The sequence below is a fragment of the Apteryx mantelli genome, chromosome 2 (assembly GCF_036417845.1).
Source record: "Apteryx mantelli isolate bAptMan1 chromosome 2, bAptMan1.hap1, whole genome shotgun sequence".
In the NCBI taxonomy this organism is placed as follows: Eukaryota; Metazoa; Chordata; class Aves; order Apterygiformes; family Apterygidae; genus Apteryx; species Apteryx mantelli.
The window spans coordinates 135,047,098-135,067,603 of record NC_089979.1 but is presented as its reverse complement, the minus strand read 5'-3'; positions in this window follow the sequence as shown (position 1 = coordinate 135,067,603).

The window sequence follows — 20,506 nt, the reverse complement described above, 5'->3', positions numbered from 1 at the left end:
GGATTTAAAAATAGAAATGAGGTGGGATGGTTACATTGGTTTGGCTTTTTGTAAAGGGACAACTCTGCAAATGCATCTTCCATTTGAGAAAAATCTTATCCTTTCCTCCTAAATGCATTGGCTGAGAGAGAGTTCTTGCCTTAGCTGTACAAGCTGTGTTCACACACTGCACTAGAAAAATTCCCACTTTTGCAACCTTCTGACAAGTTTAAAAGGTCAAAGGCAGGACTGGACCTGCAAACTTGATGCAGAATGTAATATGCTGCCTTCTGGCCCTGGGATCCCAGAATTTTACCAACAAAGTTGTACAAATCATTCTGTGGTTGCTTTATTGTGGGTGCGTGCTTGACCAAATAAAATAATCAGGTAGACACAAAATACACTTTTTCTTATTAAAACTAATAACTATAAAAAGCTGCATTTCATTTTCTGTTATTTTCCACTTTTGAAAGTCATGTTTTTCTAATGAATGTCTAAATTAGCCATTAAAAAAAAAAGAATTTAAATGTCTGTTTAGAAAATGACAAAACAAACTATTTTGATACCTTGGGATTTTTTTTTTTTTCTTACCCATCATGGTTATTTTCCCCTAAGAAATTTTGGCCTAAAATTTTGAATAATTGGGAGAGGGGAAGATTTTCTCTGTAAAAGAGTTTTTAGTAAATAAATCATGCATCTTAAAACTGTGTCTCGTTCTATTCAATAGTCTATATAAAATGTTTGGGTGTGTTCTCAGTCCAGTCTTCAACACTATAATATCCCTAACATGAAAATCATGGCAGTCCTACTGAACAGCTTGAAGACTAAATGGGCTATAGGACTATTCAGGCTTTTGGAATGGGCTCATTTCTCATCTGTAAAGATTGACTCCTCAGAGGGAGACTGGGGAGGATGAAGGGTGCTAAAGAAAATCTTTTCTTTCCTCACTTGAATCTTCTGTGTTTTTTTTTCATTTCTTTCCGTGAAAACATTGAAATGTATTGCATGGCAACACGATGATTTTATTTGTAATGAAAGTTATGACAAACAAACAGATCCATAATTTTAAAGAAAGATTTGAATGAGAAACTCTGGTCACTGTGGAAGTCACTGGGATGACAGTGTTGACTAGCTGATTTTTATTTTATCAGACTTATTAATGATATGGTTGCAGCAGAGACACAGAAAACTTTTCTAGATAAGGACTACAATGTTGACTTCCAAAAAATCTAGGAAAAAAACCTTGGGAATAATTCTAACTGTGGTCAGGAATCAGGAACAAGGGTCAAGAGATCCGCATGCACAAGATGTCTTGAAGACAAAAGCTATTCCAACAGAGGCAGAATGAGTCAAAGGAAGGTCTGGCTGCACAAGGATGGTCAGAAGTAGAGAGAGACCTGAAATAGCAACAATTAATGAGTCAGGAGCAAAAATCCACCAATCCTTCAAGTCATGAAAGTTTGGGGAACAGAAATGATAATGTGCCTATAATCTTCCACAATAAAGTAGTGTCTTTGCATAAAACTATTTAGAAATAGAATCATTGGGAAATGGCATTTTTAATAAAAGCTATTACAACATGATTTAAGGACTTTTTGCATAGTGGCAATTGGATTAGCATGAGGAATGCCTGCACAAGACCTTGGTGTAAAACAGCAGGTCTTTTTTCAAATAACTTTGTCCCAAAATTATGTTTAACAAATGCATAACCACAAATATTGCTTACAGGTGAGCTCTAATTGATGATGCCATAATTCAGGGTATCTTAATGTTTCTGGTAGCTGAAGTCTTTGTGAAAATTCAAAATCCATTACCATTGTTTGATGGCTTAATGCTTCTCCTTTTCTTTCCACTGCCAAACCCATACTTGACAGAACTAAACACAAGTGTTCAGAAAACATACTGGCAACAGACTTATATGTGGTAAAAGGCAGAGTGATATCTCTCTTAAAAAAAAAAGGACTCTACTATTTTAGGTGAAGAAATATTAATGGGTCTACGTGGGTGGATACCTAAATCAGAAGAATGACAATATCTTCTTAAAATGCCCTCCTAGAAAATATTTTTTTTTCTACACGCATTGTTGTTTCATCAGCAGATCTTTTGTCTTTTAAAAGGGGTGATTTTCAAGAGAAATTAATATATGGCTTCTATTTATATAATGTTTAATTAAGTTAAGTGCTTTCCAATAACATTGAAATTTTTTATTTATGACATTTTCCCAGTCAGAATTATTTTTCTAATATTAACTAAAAATGTAATTTAATGTAATCAAATATTTTTAAGTATTATTAAGGAAATAGTATTGATACTCTACAATTGATACTAGTATTGATACTACTAATAAATCAGTATCAACAAAAAAATCACATCAGAAATCACTGTAACCATAAAAGGAAATAAAAATAATTATCTTCAATGAATTTTGTGTTTTTTTTTTTTTAATTTTGCTGTTACTTTTGATAATTCCACCCATGGGTACCTTTAGTATGGATTTAGTATCCTAAAATTAAGCTTCTATTTTTGCCTAGATGTATCATTATCTTATCTCTTATCTTTCATTAATCTCATTGAATTTACCCATTATTATAAGGATTAGTTTATTAAAACTCTTCATCTCTCTGCTCACACTTTCACTTCTGCTACTTGAATTGATACACTCCAATAATTTAATGCTGAACTCAAATCCATGTTTCTACATAGCTACCAAAGTGGATGTTTTTGTTAGATATAAATCTCTCATTTTCAATTATACTGTGATTTATCAGACAGCATGCCAGTGTTTTACATTTTTTCACATTTCTTGTGGTGATTAATATTACCCACTTGAGAAGATATTATTTTCTATGGCTTCTAGGGCAACTGTCACCCATGTTTCTTCACCAGTTTTAAAAATGTATCTGAAAGTACACTTAAATTATTTAACAACTGTGGCTTCTTCATTATATTTTCCCAGAATGCAGCAGAAACATAAGATATTTAATATGATGTCAGAAGGTTCAAGTGCTGTCTATACTAACGTTTGCTACCCCAAGAGTTTCATAATTTTCAGCTACACCTCAGAAAAACAGGAGATTAACTGAAAAAGACAAGGCTGTAAAATACATTCTGAATGCTTAATGTTTGCGTTCTGGTTTCTGAGCTTTTAGATATGCCTTTCAGTTATATTTTGCAGCCTTTTCTTTGCCACCCACATGAACAGAAAGTCCTATAAAAAGAAAGCAAACTGACATTCTCTTAATCATAAACCTCTAGGACATGGAGGTTTGAAGAAAATTAAAATTGTGAGAGTTGATAGCGCTGTGCCTTTGGAACAGTACAGCTCTCTCCAATTAACACAGAAGGTAACTATTGCTGCCCAGGTCTGGCTATCCCCCTTCAGACTGGAGTCCATTTAGATGGTTATGATGTGTATTGGTTAAGCAGCACACCATTAAGAAACTACTAACACCTTAATTATCTAATGAACACACCTCTCTTATGAGTAGCGTTAATTCAAAGCTACATCAATATGAAGAAAACTTATAAATCACACATAAGCATTGTTGCTTTCCCTTCTCCATTTAGTATTAGGGTGCAAGTCCATCTCGCCTTACTCTACACTCTCATGCCAAGTCTTTTGGACGTACGCCTGATGGAGGGTTCAGCAGGTGTCCAAGGAGGCTCCCTCCAGCATCCCAGGGGACTTGGTTCTCAGGTCAGCTTCACTACCACCTGCAGGCATCTGCAATCCCACCTGTCAGAAGATGCCACCCTTCTTTATTCTCTGCCTAATTCTACAACTTATTCTTTATTATTATTACTATTACTATTATTGAACCCATTTTTTCACCACTCCTGCACCTCCTTTTATCTGCCGAGGCTCCTAAAAGATAAACAATGTTCTCCTAATTGCTTTCTCTTCACTGGTCCCAATTCTGCTATGCAATCCATATCTAAATATGGTATTTTTGCCACTTTTATCTAGGCAATCTCAACCAATACAGTATTACTGATACAGTTATCTAGATACAGGTGGCCTTGCATCCCAAAACTCCACCCAGTTATTCCTTTCACGCTGGTTACATTTCATTGACATTATGTGGTTTCTTCGCAAAATCATCCAACTTTAGCCTTGACTACCCTACCTAACTGGTGAAGCACAAGCAGTTTCTTATCTTGTGCACAGACAATTCATGTTCCAGAGCAACAGAACAGCCTGGTTTTGTGCTGACTCAGTATCTTCACCATTGAATAGTTTTCATCATCATCCTCTTTCCCATCAGAAGCCTAATTGTGCTCCAGTGGGACCTTTTGCTCACAGAAATTTTATTACATTATTTAACATGCAATGCAATGAGTCTCAATAGTCACCTGTGAGCTAGGTCCATTTCCCTTCAGCACAACGAACAGGTTTGAGAGTGAGGATACTCAAACATATGCACTGCCACCTCTCCTTCTGGCTTCTCTTAGGGCATAAGTCTGGCCTTCATGGTTTCTCCCCATGGGGACAGCAGCAGAGCTGATGGAGGAGGCAGCAGCATTCAGCACACTAGTTAGTGTGTTCAGGAGTCTCCCAATGGCCTGAGTTTGCACATGGTGTAAAACAAAGCGAGACCTTCTGGCTTTGCATTTCCACAGTATCCTGGGAGCAAGGATAGTCTGAAGCCAAAGTTTCGGGTTTGAGAATTCGTGAAGAACCTTTGGGTTTTCCTAAAGGAGGAAAGGAAAGCAAAGTACCCTAAGAGACTTGCTCCTCAGTTGTTGAAAATCATTGTGGCTTCTTTGAAATCAGAAGAAGGGTTGTCCCACAATTTGTAGCTGTGTTACAACTACCTTAAATTCTGGCTTTTGCTAAGCACTTAGGGCACCTGTGTCTTACACACTGGGAATGTCTCCCTTCTGTTTGCTTTTGTTATAGAAAGTTCTTCTTCACACTTTAGGAAGCAGATTGTTGTTGCAGAAATACAGAAAATTTGACCTTTTTTTCAGGTGATGTTCCCCAAAAGTCTGTTGGAAGCTATAAGCACTTTTTCATCACCTGTTTTTGAATTACTGATTCAGTAGCATTCAATTTGTATGTGCATATATACACACACATATACACACAAATATGAGACATTGATTAGTCCTCTAAAAATCACACTTGTAATATAAACTTCTCCATCATAACAAATACTGTAAGTTGTATAGCAATAAATATGTAGAACTTTCAAAATAACTTCCTTTTAAATAATACCTCCTTTGAAATATTTTCTCCTTATAAAAAGTCTCCTTAGTGAATCTAGTCATGTAGAATTCTATACAAGAAATAAATTGTTAAATATGTTTAATTCATGGCAGAAGCTGTATTTATTAGCTTCTAAATTATTTCCTCTGAAATAAAACGTTGATGAGTAGAGCAGCACACACTAGACACACTGAGCACCAGGCCCTGTCTTTTCATCTTTGATGGTGCCAGAAGTGTATGCTTTCCTTGCAATGTGAATAGATAAAAAATATTCTCCACTGTCCTCTTCTTGAGAGGGCCCATAAAACATCTGTGGCCCAGGGCACTTATGAGAATATGACTTAAGTTTGAATATATTCTCTACCACAAAAAGAATGCAAGGTCGCACTTGGGGAATTGGCCATACAGTAATAGACTATGCTTTGCTTTCAGACACAAAAATATCAAACAGACACAAAATATTATGGCTAGTAGCGCATTTGTGTTATTACCCAACATACTAATACTGACTCTTCAGTTCAATGAGTCTGACAAAGTGCCATGCAATTACAAATCCTGCTGGAGCAGTGCAGCTTATAACCTGTACGCAGAGCTCAGCAGCCAAATGAAAACTCCATGGCAACTCAGTGCAAAAATCCCAGACATCCAGAAAAACCGCTGAATAAATTATCATCTGATAACATGATATTCAGCTCCATCAGTTCTGAAATGCATTTGCGTTACCACTGCTGCTCTCATCATCTCTCGAGAGGTCATATTATAAAAACATCGTGCACATTTTCAGGCACTGCTAAAACAAAGTTTGGTTTGATCTGAAGTTAGTTTTGTGATATTTCTATTCTCTGGAGACAGCACTTTTCAAACAAGAAGGTTTAGAAAGGGACTTACTTTTATATCTTTATTTAATGGCTAACAGGTTGCTTTTAAAGTGATAATACTGAAAATAATGAGAATGAATAAAGGACCAACTAAGCCCTTTTCTTCAGAATCACTCCGTAGCTGCAGTAACTCTTAGCTCATATTGTAGTATTGACATCTTTCATACTAGCTCATTTGGTGTGACATGTTTCTTTCACTGGAGTCAAGAAAAATAAAATATACAGTTGATAAGGATGCTTCTAGTCTTCTTATTAATTGGGCTAACTGTGAATACATAATAGAAAATTTTCCATCATAATTTCATCATCCTTTAAGGACATGTAACTTCACTTTTTTACTTTCTTCTCTGTGAGTAATGTTTAAAAATTGATCTTAAAGACTGTAGTGGTCATTAGTAAAATCATTTGCATATATTAAAAATAGTGCACATTCCATCAGTTCATCAAAAATTTTCAAATCGTGTCTGTACCAAACTATCATCTACACTTAATCACGTAAATAAAAATCTTAGTTTGTGGAATAAACAAGTGATACAAATGAGGTACTGTACCTGAACTGCGCAGACACTATAATGAATATCCTTGCTAAAATTAAGAAAAAAATGTAAGAGATATAAAAAAATGGTAATATGAAGTAAATGGGCATTTATGTGAAGAAATATACTGTCAAACAGTAACATGACAAGGATATGAGTACTTGACCTAAGCAGTAAATAGTTAGCAGCAGCATTCTAAAGATTTGTGGCTCTTTTGAAATGTTAGATAGGGTCCCCCCCCCAACCCCAAACAAGTTACTGATAACTTCAGTCAGAATGCCATTTTGTTTTGCATGAAAGAAAGAAAAGAAAAACAACTTGCCCATAAGTACCTCTGTGGATTATGTTTCTTTTCTAAAAGTCAATATAATCCTGAATTTTTTTCTGGACATCTGGATTGTTTTGTTTGAATCTGGATCACCTGCAGTGATTCTGCCTCTTCGCTACAGAAGTCTGTGGTATTCATATTCTTTATTATGCATATGATTTTTTTAATTGTTGTTTTAGCAAATGGCCTTTTAATTAAAATTTTTAATTCCTGTTAATAATCCAATCACAGACCAAAGGCAGGTAAGATATACACACAGCTCAAAATAATTTCAGTGGTACTCAGACAAAATACATATACATGTATGTATTTATGTATGTATGTACACATGTATTTCTAAGGAATCACAGAATCACAGAATCGCTGAGGTTGGAAGGGACCTCTGGAGATCATCTAGTCCAACCCCCCTGCTCAAGTAGGGTCACCTAGAGCACATTGCACAGGATTTTATCCAGGCAGGTTTTGAATATCTCCAGAGAAGGAGACTCCACAACCTCTCTGGGCAACCTGTGCCAGTGCTCTGTCACCCTCACAGTGAAAAAGTTTTTCCTCATGTTCAGATGGAAGTGTCTGTGTTTCAGTTTGTGCCCGTTGCCTCGCAGAAGGAGGAAGTCAGGCTTCTATGGTTATTTTTTAGTCATTCTCTCAGTTCTCCCCTGAATAACTCTTTAGTCAGTTTGGACAGTTTTAGCAAAATTTGGCATATGGTTAGGGCTCCCCAATATGAAAAGAATCCTTGGACGCTTCATGCCATTCTTCATCAAGGAAAAATTTGATATTAGTGTCCCCACCTAGGACAAGACTCTGTAAAAGTTCAACAGGGATGTTTTGTGGTTGCTGGCCAGGTGGTCAGTGTACAGGCAGGTAAGCGTGCATTGTTTAGCTCCAACCAGAAAAAAAATCTGTCTTTTACTAATTCCCATATCTACAGATTGCCTCCCTGCATAGCTGTAAATGTCTTAAATGTCTTAAATGTCTTAAAAAGAAAAGATAAAATAAAAGACTAAGTAAAAGGGTATGAAATATTTAATAATGACCTTTTCAACTTTTTGAAAAAGATTACTTCATGACAAAAAAGTGAGGATTACTTCATGACAAAAGTAAAAGTAATTGATTCTGTTTGGTTTTGATGAAAATTGGCCAAATAATTTGGTGCTATTAGGAAGCTTTTATGGCATTTGATGCAAAATGATGTATTTGGAAAAAAAAAAAAAACTTATATCCATGGCACAGCTGGTAAAGAAATATGTAACTCAAATGTTTCCCTCTAGTTAAAATATGGCCACATGTATTATACAAGATTATAGTTGGATGTGCTTATTGTTTAAAGATACATACAGGTATGAAATCATTCTTGAATGCTTTAATGTCCAGTCTTACCATCTGATATCAATTAATTAGCTCTATAGGTCATTGGGGATTTCATACCATATTCCTCTTAGGTTTGCATTTAAATTATAGTGGTGATTGAACTAAGCTCCATGGATCGAAAGACCACAATACTATCTTAAAGGTCTTGCTTCTTGTCTCATGTCAAATGAAGCTCAGCTCAGGGAACCCTAACCAAAAGGAAGAAGGATGAATGGAGCCATTTGAACTACCTGGAGGTGAGCATACAAATGTTTTTTCTAAGATATGTTGCAAACATTTTTGGAAGATGCTGATATTTCCTTTTTTTCTGCTCTCCATGAAGAAGAGATAATGACTTTGCTAACAACCTTTGGAGAGCACAGCAAGTATTTCATACAACTGTAGTTATAGGTCTATGCACACAGATATATTTTATGGTCTAGGGTTTGCTTTTTTCTTCCTTTTGCTAAGATAGCTGAAGTTGGCTGCATGCATCATTAATGCTGACAAATTCCAACTAGCAACCAAGAGACTGAGCCTAATTTCTGACCTTAAGAAAAACAGATGCTGCAGTGAGGTGGCCAGAGATGACTGGTCACTAAAGAAAAGAGAGAAAATCCCTAATCGAAATGTTGCGTAAAAGCTGGATATGGTCTGCCCAGAACACAGCCAAGCAGAGCCAGATAGGGGGAATCAAAGACAGTGAATGCACGATGTCAGAGGCTACAATCTGATTCAAGGCATGGGCTCTCTGCTCACCATGCCTCGCAGCCCTTGGGTCGTTGCTGTAGAAGAGGCAGAAGCCTGTACTGGCTTGCCAGGGAAGAGGGCTGTGCAGACCTTCCTGGCATTTCAGGTGGTGGGATTTGTCTGGCTGGTTTGATTAAGCCATCCCAGTTCGATACCATCAGGACTCTCCTCCCTGTTCAGCAGGGGGTCAGAGAAGCCTTAAAACATTTCCTATAATTTGCTTGAAGACGTTGAGTTTGCTAATACACTTAGTAGTAACAGGCAGTAACCTGCTGCCTCTTAAGCATAACATGCAGCCAGTAGGCAGTAGGGGGCTTGGACGTGTATGCCAGGGCATCCAGAGTGGCCTTAGCCACCCGGCCAGGACTACACAGGATGCCTGTATAGAAACAGAGAACTAAGAGCTATCATGTTTACGCTTGGCGCCATACTTTTGGATACATTTCTGTATCAAAGTTTTTGGAAACCAGACACTTCCAAGTAATGCACCACTTCAGACATGCAGGCTTCTGCTCCTTCACTCAGCAATCTCTGAAAAGCAGTTTCTTGTCCTGTGTTTTGAAGGTGGGTGTGAAGATGGGAGAGGTTTCCTGTCCTACTTTGCTTATAGGGCAAAGCCGAATTCTTTTTGGAAACAAAATAGTGATGGAGATTCCTTTACCATAGCAAAGCTAAAGGTCTGAGAGAGGGCTGAGCTTCTACTGAGACTGTAACAAAAGGCAGCTGGAATGGTTTAACCACTGAAGGCCACCCATCAGGTCCTAGCATCGACCTCTCCTCATCCAGCTCCTCCCCTTCCCAGCCTTTGCAAGCTGTGCCTACCCTGTTGTCAGTTTGTAGAGGAAAATCTGTCTTTCTAACAGCCATGGAGCTCGGCCTGCTGTTGCAGTCAGCTCACTTTCTCAGCCTGCTCTCTTGGCTTGCAACAAGCGTATAATTCACTCCCTGAGGACTCAAAGGCTGCTCCTCTGCTCTGGTTGGAGCACGCCTCTACTGCATGTCACTGACCAGTGTTTTTCTTTCACTGTTTAAAATTTGTTCCATGCACCCTTCCAATTCCCTAGACAAAAAGAGTGATTATAGTTGAATTCCCACCTTTGCTATTAGACCCTGGATAAGCGATGTATTGTTAGACCCAGACAAATATTTTGATGACCAGCACCTGCTAATTTCAATGGGATCAGAGTCTCAGCTTTTTAAAATGCTCTTTGAAAAATAATCAATATTGCTACGAAATGTTACCTGGTAAAGATAGTAAAAATGAATAAATAATTTATTATGCCTAAGTAAGTGACCATATATTTTTTGTGATGTAGGTGTAGTTTTAAGTCCCTTAAAACTTTTACAGTTGTCTGTGAGCTTAAAATACTATCATTTTGAACTTGAAGCATTTTATATGTGTTGCACAATTAACACTAGCAAATGGTAAGTCAGCAGTCTAAGCTGGAACATGGCTCACTTAGCCATTTGACTTAGGTTACTTGTGGTTTTCATTAAAAGAAGGGAAAAGATACTTGCCCAACAGAGTCAAATTCCTTGGCAGTATGAATAGTAAAAACTCTAATGAGGTCATTTGGCTTAGTTACTACATAAGATAACATAGCCCCCAGCGCTTAGAAAATTTCTGATCTCTGTCTAAACAAGTTTACATCCCTATTTAGAATAAAGAGAATACAAACAATATGTTCTCTCTTGCTTTCGATTTTAATTAGGCTGGAATGTCTTACCAGGGGCTGTATAGCTGTGTGCACAATTAGGCATCCCTCCATTGACTTGAGAATGAATGACTGTTACTGTTATCGCATGAAACTAAACTATAATTAAAAGTGCAGAAAGGGTTAGGTAATACCCCTTCCCAAACCAGTACATTAAAGTATTCCAAACTGGACATGTCTGAGAATTGTTCTGTGTTTCTCAGGGCTTTTTCTCTCTGCAAAAGCACTCCTTCCTTTCATTCAGTGCCTGGCAAATGCCAATGTAAAGAATGAGTTATGTGTATAAAGAAGGTGAGCATCTAGGGTAGAATTCAGGTGTGTGCAGAAGGTTCAGTGAGAAGTCCAGGCATCAAGAGTGAAATGAGTAGTGCCTATATTTTGTGCCCACCCTCTGCACTGGACTCAGTTTTGTCCTCCATGAGAATGACAGTCTATATGTTTCAGGCAGTTGAGTAAATATCAATATCTTTTTATTACCATTTTAAACATACTTTCAGCTAATTTTATAATATAAAAGAAAAGTGAAAAGATCCCTGTGCTTAGAGTTTTTCATCAGAGAATATTTTTGAAAGAAAGGAGCTCACAGTGGAACTAATAGAGTATTACTGAAAAATAATTAGTGTGCTTTGCCCTCAGATTCATTGCTTTTAAATTGTATCCAGTTCATTGTGCTCTTGGCATTCTGCTGCTGACATCAAATGGACATTTTGCAGTTACCTAGGCTGTGTCATAGATGTATGTGTCCTAGAAGAGGCTAACCATATAAAAGCAGCTTAGCAAAACCAACAAACCATTTATAATGTGTCTCCAAATACCTGCTGGCTTTTGCAATAAAACTCCAATGACAATCTATCTCCACAGCTTTCACAGTGCTACAAAGTGTGCTTTTGGTTTGGAAGGTGAGGGGACCTGCTACTTCGTTTCAGGCAATAATTTAAAATTGAAGCACATTTACAACAAGAGTTTAAAAATGATCTCAGTAGTGTTGTTTTGTAAGTTATGCCATTTGTATATATTTATTACCACTTTAAAAACATTGGGCCAAAACCTCAGTGAGTGTATGTTGAAATCAGTGGAGCTGGGCTGATATACATCAGCTGTGGATCCAACTTACTGTTACTAGCCATGTGAGTTTGATAAGCAAACTTTTATATCTGTTTTATAGGCAGAAAGCTTAAGAAGTGGAAAATTTTGAAAGTAGCCTCTGGTACTGAATGAATCAGCCATAGATTTATGGTGCTACCCTAGGAAGGCTGTAGCTCCTTCCTTAACCACCTCCATTCAGTGTGTTCATGTTGTGTCCTACAGTGCTGAGATGCCTGCGCAGCATGACTTCTCCCCTGTCATTCAGGCAGCAGCTGCTTCAAACCCTGCAACAGTGGGGTGCTGGGCTACAAACAGCCAAGTCAAAGCTTTCCAGTTGAGTGCTTACAGTTACATACCTGAATACGTGTCCTAGCATGTGTTGTGCTATCCTTTAAAGAAAGAGATTGGCAGTCACTCACCCCGACATATTACCACCCCAGCACAACTAGTTGCTTCATATATACCCTCAGTCAAAAAAACAGTAATAAACTGCCTATATTTATCCCATTTAGATATTTGCATGGAGTATGCTTGTTAAGATACAGACTCTAACCTTTGTTTGAGGCATGATTTTGTCAATTAGCTGGTCATATGTGACAGATGACATTTAATGTAGTAAGGATATATTTGCATCTCCCAGAAAATGACACTATGCTTATTTTAATTGAGAATGGCCAGGCATCTTCTTGGTAAGAAGGAACAGATTCAAGGTGGGATTTCACAAGACTGCTGGGCTATGCTGTGACACCACAGTCAGCCAGTTCGGCTCACTGAATCAGCAGGAAACTAACCTAGAAGAAAAAATGATTAGTCTTCTTTCAGGTTAACAAATGTCAGATTTTTGTCAGAGAAGTGCAAAGGAAGGGGAAGGACTATACACCCATGACCTAGTGATGGAAAAAAGAAAGAACTCTGGCCCTCTAAGGAGCAATGAGTTATTTGGTTATCAGCTGGAAATCTCCCCCTTGAGTTTTGGGGAGAAAAGTTAAATCTATCTGAGTCCCTTGGAAGGCACTGAAGAGGAGTTTGGCTAAAAAGTGAATGTGCCTTGCTGGCACAGAAGTGCTCTCTGTTGGAGTCTGTCTAAAGATCAGTTAACAGCTGATAACTGAATGAATAGCAGCAGGGCATTCCTTATACAGTGGCATGACAAAGCCCTATGCTGGAGAACCCCAGCTCTCCAATACACCCTCCAGAGGACCTAAAGGTAACAGCCAGCTAAAGATCTGGTGCCACAGTTGTCTGAAAGAAGAAGTATCTTCCAATAAAAGGCAGTGACCGAGAAAACACTTCAACATTTAGCAAGATAATGGGATGCATGCTTGGACTCCAGGTCTCCTCCAGAAGTAGTTCACAGCACTTAGTGAAGTGAACATTTCTGGAAATAGTTTGCATTTGTTATTCCTGCTAATTTATACTGACAGTTATGTGAGCTCTGACAAGTGAGTAATGGGAGCAGGCAGACTGATAGTGCTTGAAACAAGCTTGTTGGGTCAGTCTGGACCCTCAAATCACTGGGCATATGAGGAAAATATTGACCATGGTGTGTTCAACATCGCAGGAGTCAAGGTAACCAAGCTGGGGCTAGAATGCATGAGTTTCTCTTCCTTATTTCATGCCAATCACCTTGACTTGTCCTGTGCAATGGATCATGAATATTCATGTGTGTACAATCCTAGTCTGAGTGAGAATTAGGTCCATGGTACTCAAACTACTGTTGCAGAATCACATGGCTAATGGCAATAAAATAACAGTCATGATCTGAGAGAATACGACAGTCATAAATTAGTGGACATTTGTGACCTTTCTGCATAGATGAAAAGAGTCTCTGTGCCCTTTACAGTTGAATTCTGTAGTTGCTTCAAGGAGTTCTTGACAACTGCTTTTTGCTCTGACTTTATGCAATGCCTAGCATAACAGAATAGTGATTCTGGCTGTCTCTGGATCAGTTGCTACAAATAGCACAGTAATAAATCCCTTTACATATGTTGGTCTAAATTATCTCTTGACCTTCAGCTGAGTCCTATCAGCATCAGACTACAGATCTCCACAGTACATTCTTTTCACAGTTTACATCAAAACCAAAAATGTGTGCAAGAGATGGGAGGAGATGCAGTTATAATAGAAGAGTAATAAAAAGCAAAGACAGGACTATAGCCATTAAAGTAATCATAAAGAATCTTGATATTAATATGACAGAGAAGGAGGAAACAGTAAACCAGTGTACAAAAAATGAATGAATTAAAACAATTGGAATAGGAAAAAGAGAAGAAGTTTGAAGACTGAGATCAATTTAGTGTCTGTGGGTACTTCTTAGGTGCTTAAACCTTCGACTCCTCCTCTCCTACATTCGTAAAGTTAATAAATAGGAATGCATGCAAAATTATGCAAGTTAGACTTTGGTTACTATATTGTGCTCAGAGATGATTGATTTTTTGAGAGAAGTACTAGCCACAGAGGAATGTTTTCCAATAGTGTATATGAGCCAAACAAGGTTAGAAAAAGGAATCTATATTTTTTTTATTATTGTGTGCATGCATGCATGGAAACTGTGAGACATCTTCTACTAACTGAAACACAGGGGAAAAAAAATTCCAGAATGATGAAGAGCCACTCTGTTTTTTATTAGTTTGGGATTTGAAACAATGGCCGATATTAGTGTTTATTTCCTTTTAAGTCAAGTTGTTTTGAAAGATTCTCGTAGGCCATAACTAATAACATCATCCAGGAACTCTATAACTAACCTCGGCATTTATTTCTCTGCCTGTTACTCTGTACTAAATAAAGTGGACTCTGCTGGCTTTCTCTAAACGTTAGTGTAAGCACTTTTGTCCTCATTGCAATCTTAGTCGTGTGCTGCCAGTATTTCAATAGGGACCTCCCACAAAAATGTTCCTGCTTACTGTGTGTAAAGAAGAGGAGCAGAGGAACTTGGGAATTTTAAGTTCCTTTTCTAAAAAAAAGAAGAAAGACAGAAAAAATTGATGATTTGTGCTATAGGCTATTTAGTGTGGCTTCTCGGCAGGGGGAGGGGAAGGGGAGGTATTTTACTAGCAGTTGCAAGACACTGTTCCTAAAAGTGTAACACTTGGTGACATAAAACTAGCAAAATACAGAAGAATGTAGCTGTACACCTGGGATATTTTAATAGGTGCAGCAAAAACTATTATTGCTGCACATAATGAAGGGCCCTTAGCATCCTTAGCTTATACACATCTTTTAATGAGTCCCTCCTACACTTAATGAGAAAAAGAGAGAGCTAGCAGCATTATTCTAAGTTAATGGATATCCCTGAGGACAGAAATAATTGGAGTTGAGGGGAAAAAACTGAATGCAAAGCCAGCATCCTATTTGGAGGCTTGTAGGCAGGCCCAAGTTTAAAATTTCTCATTCTGATTAACCAACCTGGGATGTTATTTTCTATATTCAGTGATATCAGTTGTGAAAGGACCAGTCTCCTGAAAATAATACTCTGAAAATAATACTGTTAAAGAAAGCTGTCCACTTTTGGAATGATTCAATTATAAAGTGAAACATGACATAATATTTCCATTAGTACAAATTGGCCAAAATTCTGCTAACAGCCCATTCTAGAGATGCATCTGGCATTGCCCAGAAAAGACTCCTGGATTACTTTTTTGTTTTCTTTTCTAAAGGCAAATGTGGTGATTACACAGTTGGGTTTTACAGGGAAAGACAGAGGAACTCCTCTATCAATGCCTTTGTCTGCTGTTTCCCTGCTTTTATTTTTGTTGGCCATATGCATGTTGCCAAGGCTGAAATAAACGAACACAGCAGTTTGGATTTCTACAAAAACATCCTGTCTTGGAGGTGCACTAGTAAGTGAATGAAAACATCTCCTACCAAGCTAAGCTAGGAGATCATCGCATTTTATGGCCTACAGTCAGAATCCAGGCTAGCTCATCTGGCCTACAGGTCTGTCCCAAGTGTGCACGACGTGATGATGTCATCTACATGATTCGGTCCTCTCTTCAAGTCCTGCTGCAGAGCAGGACATGAGCGCACCACCAATCACATGGATTGTGCTTTCTCCATGTGTTGTGAGATGTGTAGTTAACACATGACAGAGGATGTCCACATTTCAGCCGCATGATGGATATGTGTCCAGTTACATGAGAGAAAAAGATTACAGAATGCAGCAAATGCTTTCGCAAGAACCTGTGCACCTTGCCGCAGCCAAAAGACTGATATTTCTTAACTAGCATACTGATTAATGATAAGCCAAATAACTAAAAAGGCAGCATTGCCCAGTGGATAAGGCCTGAACTGGAGTTTGGAAGAATCTTGCTGATATCCTTTGGGTGACCTTGAACTAATTTTTTCTACCTTCACTTTGCTTCCTGTGCTTTTTTTCACTTCCTCCTTTATCTGAGATCTTTGCACAATAGGTCTTCAGCATCAAACAAGCCATTGATATAGTACAAATAGATAATCATCATCATCATCCAAGTAACTACAATCTTGCTTTTCTCTCTCCCCCCATTTACCTTCCCCTCCATTCTACACCTACTTTAGAGTAGACACAACTAAATTGTGAAGAGGGTTTGAAATGTGTTGACTGGCAATTAATGCCTTGTAGTGGCTTTAATTACTGTATCTTCCACATCCTGTATTTGTTATATTTTCTTTCTCTAGTGAAGTAAGATGACATGAATTTTCAGAGTGCATTAGACCCACAAAAGCTCCATCAACATGGTTCTTGGACTCTACTGCACTGAGTTTCTGTGCCAGCAGTGCTTACCCTTATATAACCTAATCTCCAAAATATAATCCTACTTGTAAAGTCTTTCCAAAGGACAAAAGACATGTGAGGTTAAAGGCACTGTAAAAAAGCAGGAGACTGGCCTTAACTACTGCGCTGTTGGAGACCAAAACTTAAATTTCTAAGCTTGTTCATTAAGAATGTATAAAATATTGATGTATAAAATACTAAGAAACCAGGAACCTGTAAGAAGGTGTCTCTTGTCTAGGGTGAAAAATCATCCTTCATCTTTGACTTGTCTATAAGCAGAAAACTATCAAGTTTCTGTGTTTTCTTTTGATCTTTGTCTGGATGTGCTCTTCCTTCCTGCCCCTAAATCTCTGTATGGGTAGATTTCTGGCCAGTGCAGCCTGTGTCCAGGTTTTCAGCCTTTATTGGGACATCCTGGACTTTGCTCCTGAGCAAAGAGCCAAACTAAGAGCTGGGCTCAGCATCACAAGCAGTTGACCAAAGGCCTAGAGAAGGGTAACAACAGAGTTTGCTAATAAAAAAACAGCAAGGACTTGCGAGGCTCTGAGCTGTTGTGCACAGAGTACAATGGGTGGTTGAGAGCTGCAGAGAAGCTCTCTCAAAGCTCCTGGGTAGGTCTTCATGGGTTGCGCTCCCACTCTCCTCATGTCAGCTGCATCATCTCTTTTGCTTTATGGAGCAACATAAGCCTTTTATAGACAAACGAAAATGAGGAAAAGACAAGGTCGATTCAGTCTTTCTACATCAGTTTGATATCTGTAAGGCTTAAATCCTAACATGCAGCATATATGGACTGCTGCCGAAGTCATGTTGCTGGCTTGAGGTCTCCAGGTAGAGAGAGATCCATCTGCATGTATGAAAATGAGCGGATTGTGACCTAAAACCTTTTCTGATGCTTGTAGCCATACAGAGCTAATTCAGACTTCAGTTTCTATGTGATAATCCCCTGGCACTATGACTAAGGTTTGTAATTTATTCAGCAAAATGTCCCAGCTCTCTTGCTTTGTGACGTTTTGCTGGAGCTCCAGGCATTGGGGGTTTTTTTGTTATTATTATTATTTTTTTAGATTTGATAATCCTATTTAACCTTCCTGCAAATGGGACTCCAGAGAGACCTTTTCAGTTACACACAATTAGTTTTATAAGCAGCATTATTAAACCATCCATTAGCTAGGAATTTTTTAAACTTCTTTATTAATAGTAATAGAAGCTTTTGTATGAAGAATAGAGGGTGGCATTGTATGAAATGGTTTCAGGCTCTAATAACAACATTTCCTACTTGTGAGTAGAATCAAGAAATAAGCTTTCTCATGTTAGGTTTAAATTTGCCACTCCTGTCTCCCCTCATCCCTTGTCCCCTTCATGTTTTTATCTCTGATGCATGAAACAGGGCTATGGTGAATCCTGAGATGGAAGAAAGATAAGAGGGCAAGGCTACGGCCAGCTGAGGAGCTTGCCCTCAGGGCATGTAGCCTGACTGGGTTTTCATCTCCCTGCCTACAGTTTAGCATGGCACTTTCCCCCCCCAGTCAGCAACCCCATGCACCAGAGGCAGCCAGTCAGATGATTGTGGATCAGTCTAACCAGCAGCTCCAGCACTTGAGGTCATGGACCAGGAGAAGGGCTATGGTCCTCACTAAATGAATTCATGAGCTATAGCCTCATCTGGGGCAGTGAGGGAGGAGGGCAGGAGGGCATGGGGCTGCTGGGATGTGTGAGCAGACTGTGTGAGTTGCACGTCTATGAGAGCACTGAGAGAGTCAGACAGAGATTAGAGGTCTGCATAGCCCAGGCTCTTGATCTCCAGGGAAGAGCTTAAGAAACAGAGCAAATGTGGGATAATATTTCTTGCTGTTGCATTTTCAGTATATGACTGAGTTTTACTGAGCTGGAGGTAGTATGCAGACCATTACATCCATAAGACATTTTTTCCAGTAAATTCGTCTGATTTCTTTTTGCTCCCGTTTATGCTTTTGTCTTCAATAACATCTCATAAAAATGCATTCCACAATTTCGCACCATATGAAAAAGTACTTTAGCTTATTTTTAAACCCATTGCCTGAAAACTTCATTGTTGTGAGACATACTGAATAGTCATTACTTATTCACTTCCTTCATGTCAATCCTGATTTTCTTTGTTCTCAGTGTATTGTATTTGACAAGGCTATATTTTAGATCTTGTTCTGAATTTACCACAAATGTAATGTTTAAAACTATGTAGTTGTGGAATGTAGCTGAATGCACTCATCTTTGTCTGTTCTCTTGAGACTATCGTGCTGCCATCCTTATTCTTCACAGACCAGTTCATTTACATTTTAAAACCTGGGATTTAGAATGAATATGTAAATGCACCTTCCAGTCAATACAGTAATTCCTATTACTTATTTTTAAATTGAAATCCTGATGATAAATTTAGGCTTGAAGATATAGTCAGTATTCCTGGACAAGGAAAGGTTCTTTACTGAAGGTTCTTTAGTAACAAGTCAGGAGCTGGTATACAATTAGATTTGAGAAAACTGAAATGAATGGGCAATTGAAACTAACCAGCAGTATTATTTCTCTCTTCTGAAGGTTCAGAAGTCATGCTAGTTTTGACTGACATTTTCAAACAAAGATTCAACCCTTCAAACTTACTTTCACAATTCTGTAACATAAAAGGAAAAATTCTGGAACTTATTCATGTGACAAGGCCTGCCTTCCCCAGCAAGCTCCACAGACAGCTCAGTTCACAAAAATGAGTTCATTCTGTTGCTTTAGGAAGTAATATAAGAAGTTACCTTTGTTTATGAGAGGCTAAAAGCAGTGTATATTCATGTTTTTAACAGACGGAGGTTTTAAAGGAAGAAAAACGTGTGTGTAGGCATTACTCATTTCCCTGATATTAACAGAACCATCATCTTTCACCTTGTAGACATCTTCTCCTTCTCCTGTTTGTCTTACAGGTGTACAATAAAATCCATACAAGGATTCCAGTGGACCATATCATTTTCCCTTGCTTATTATGTTTAAAAATATATACTGTAAGTTAAAAAAATAGATAATACATATACATTGACAGTAAATATAAAATCACATTTTCTGTACTAAGAATAGTCTCCAGATTGTTTGAAGGACTACATCCTATAGTGTCTGTAGCCATTTATTGACAGCAGGAGAACTATTAAGTAGCAATGGTTATCACCTTCACTGGACTAACATTGTCTTTAAATACTTCCAGAGAATTTAATAGACTGGCTGCTCTCTCACACTAAAGTATCCTGAGGTTATTGTTGGTTAATGAATTAAAAGTGAGAGAAAGAAATCAGGTGCAGAATATCATTTGCTACATGTTCTTCCTAGGGAAGAAAAAAATCCTAACCACTTACTTTCTATTGCATTGTCTTTTTGCAAGCATTTTTCATAGCTACAACACAAACAGAACAAAATAGTAAAGCGTTGTGTCCCTATTTGGTTCAACTGTCCATGATAGCTGACACAAGCTGTTAGCTGACAAAGAACCAGGTTCATGGGCTTTAGCTGGGAACACGGTATTACAATGTGCATTTTTAAACCATAGTCTTTATTGTTTAGATGATTGTTGGCCTGATCACTTACTGAGAATGAGTTCAGAAGTACTTCAGAAATAAGCGTTCAGAGTTAGCTTGAAACAAGAAATAGAGTTGCTCCTCTAGAGATGCTTGGTAATTACTTTTCACACAGGTTAGGTTTCACAAGAGTAATTTGTGAAAGCCAGACATTTTCACAGAAATGACGTAAAAGAGACATTTGCCCAGCTCTCCCCATTTTTCTGACCTTGATGGGAAGGTGGAGGCTGATGCCTGCTATGTTGTTCCCTGGATGATTCCCTGAAGAATGCCTCTACTCAGTGTTCAACCTGCAGCTTGCTCCTGGCGTCTGCTCTGCTGCTTTGTATGCCTCTGTA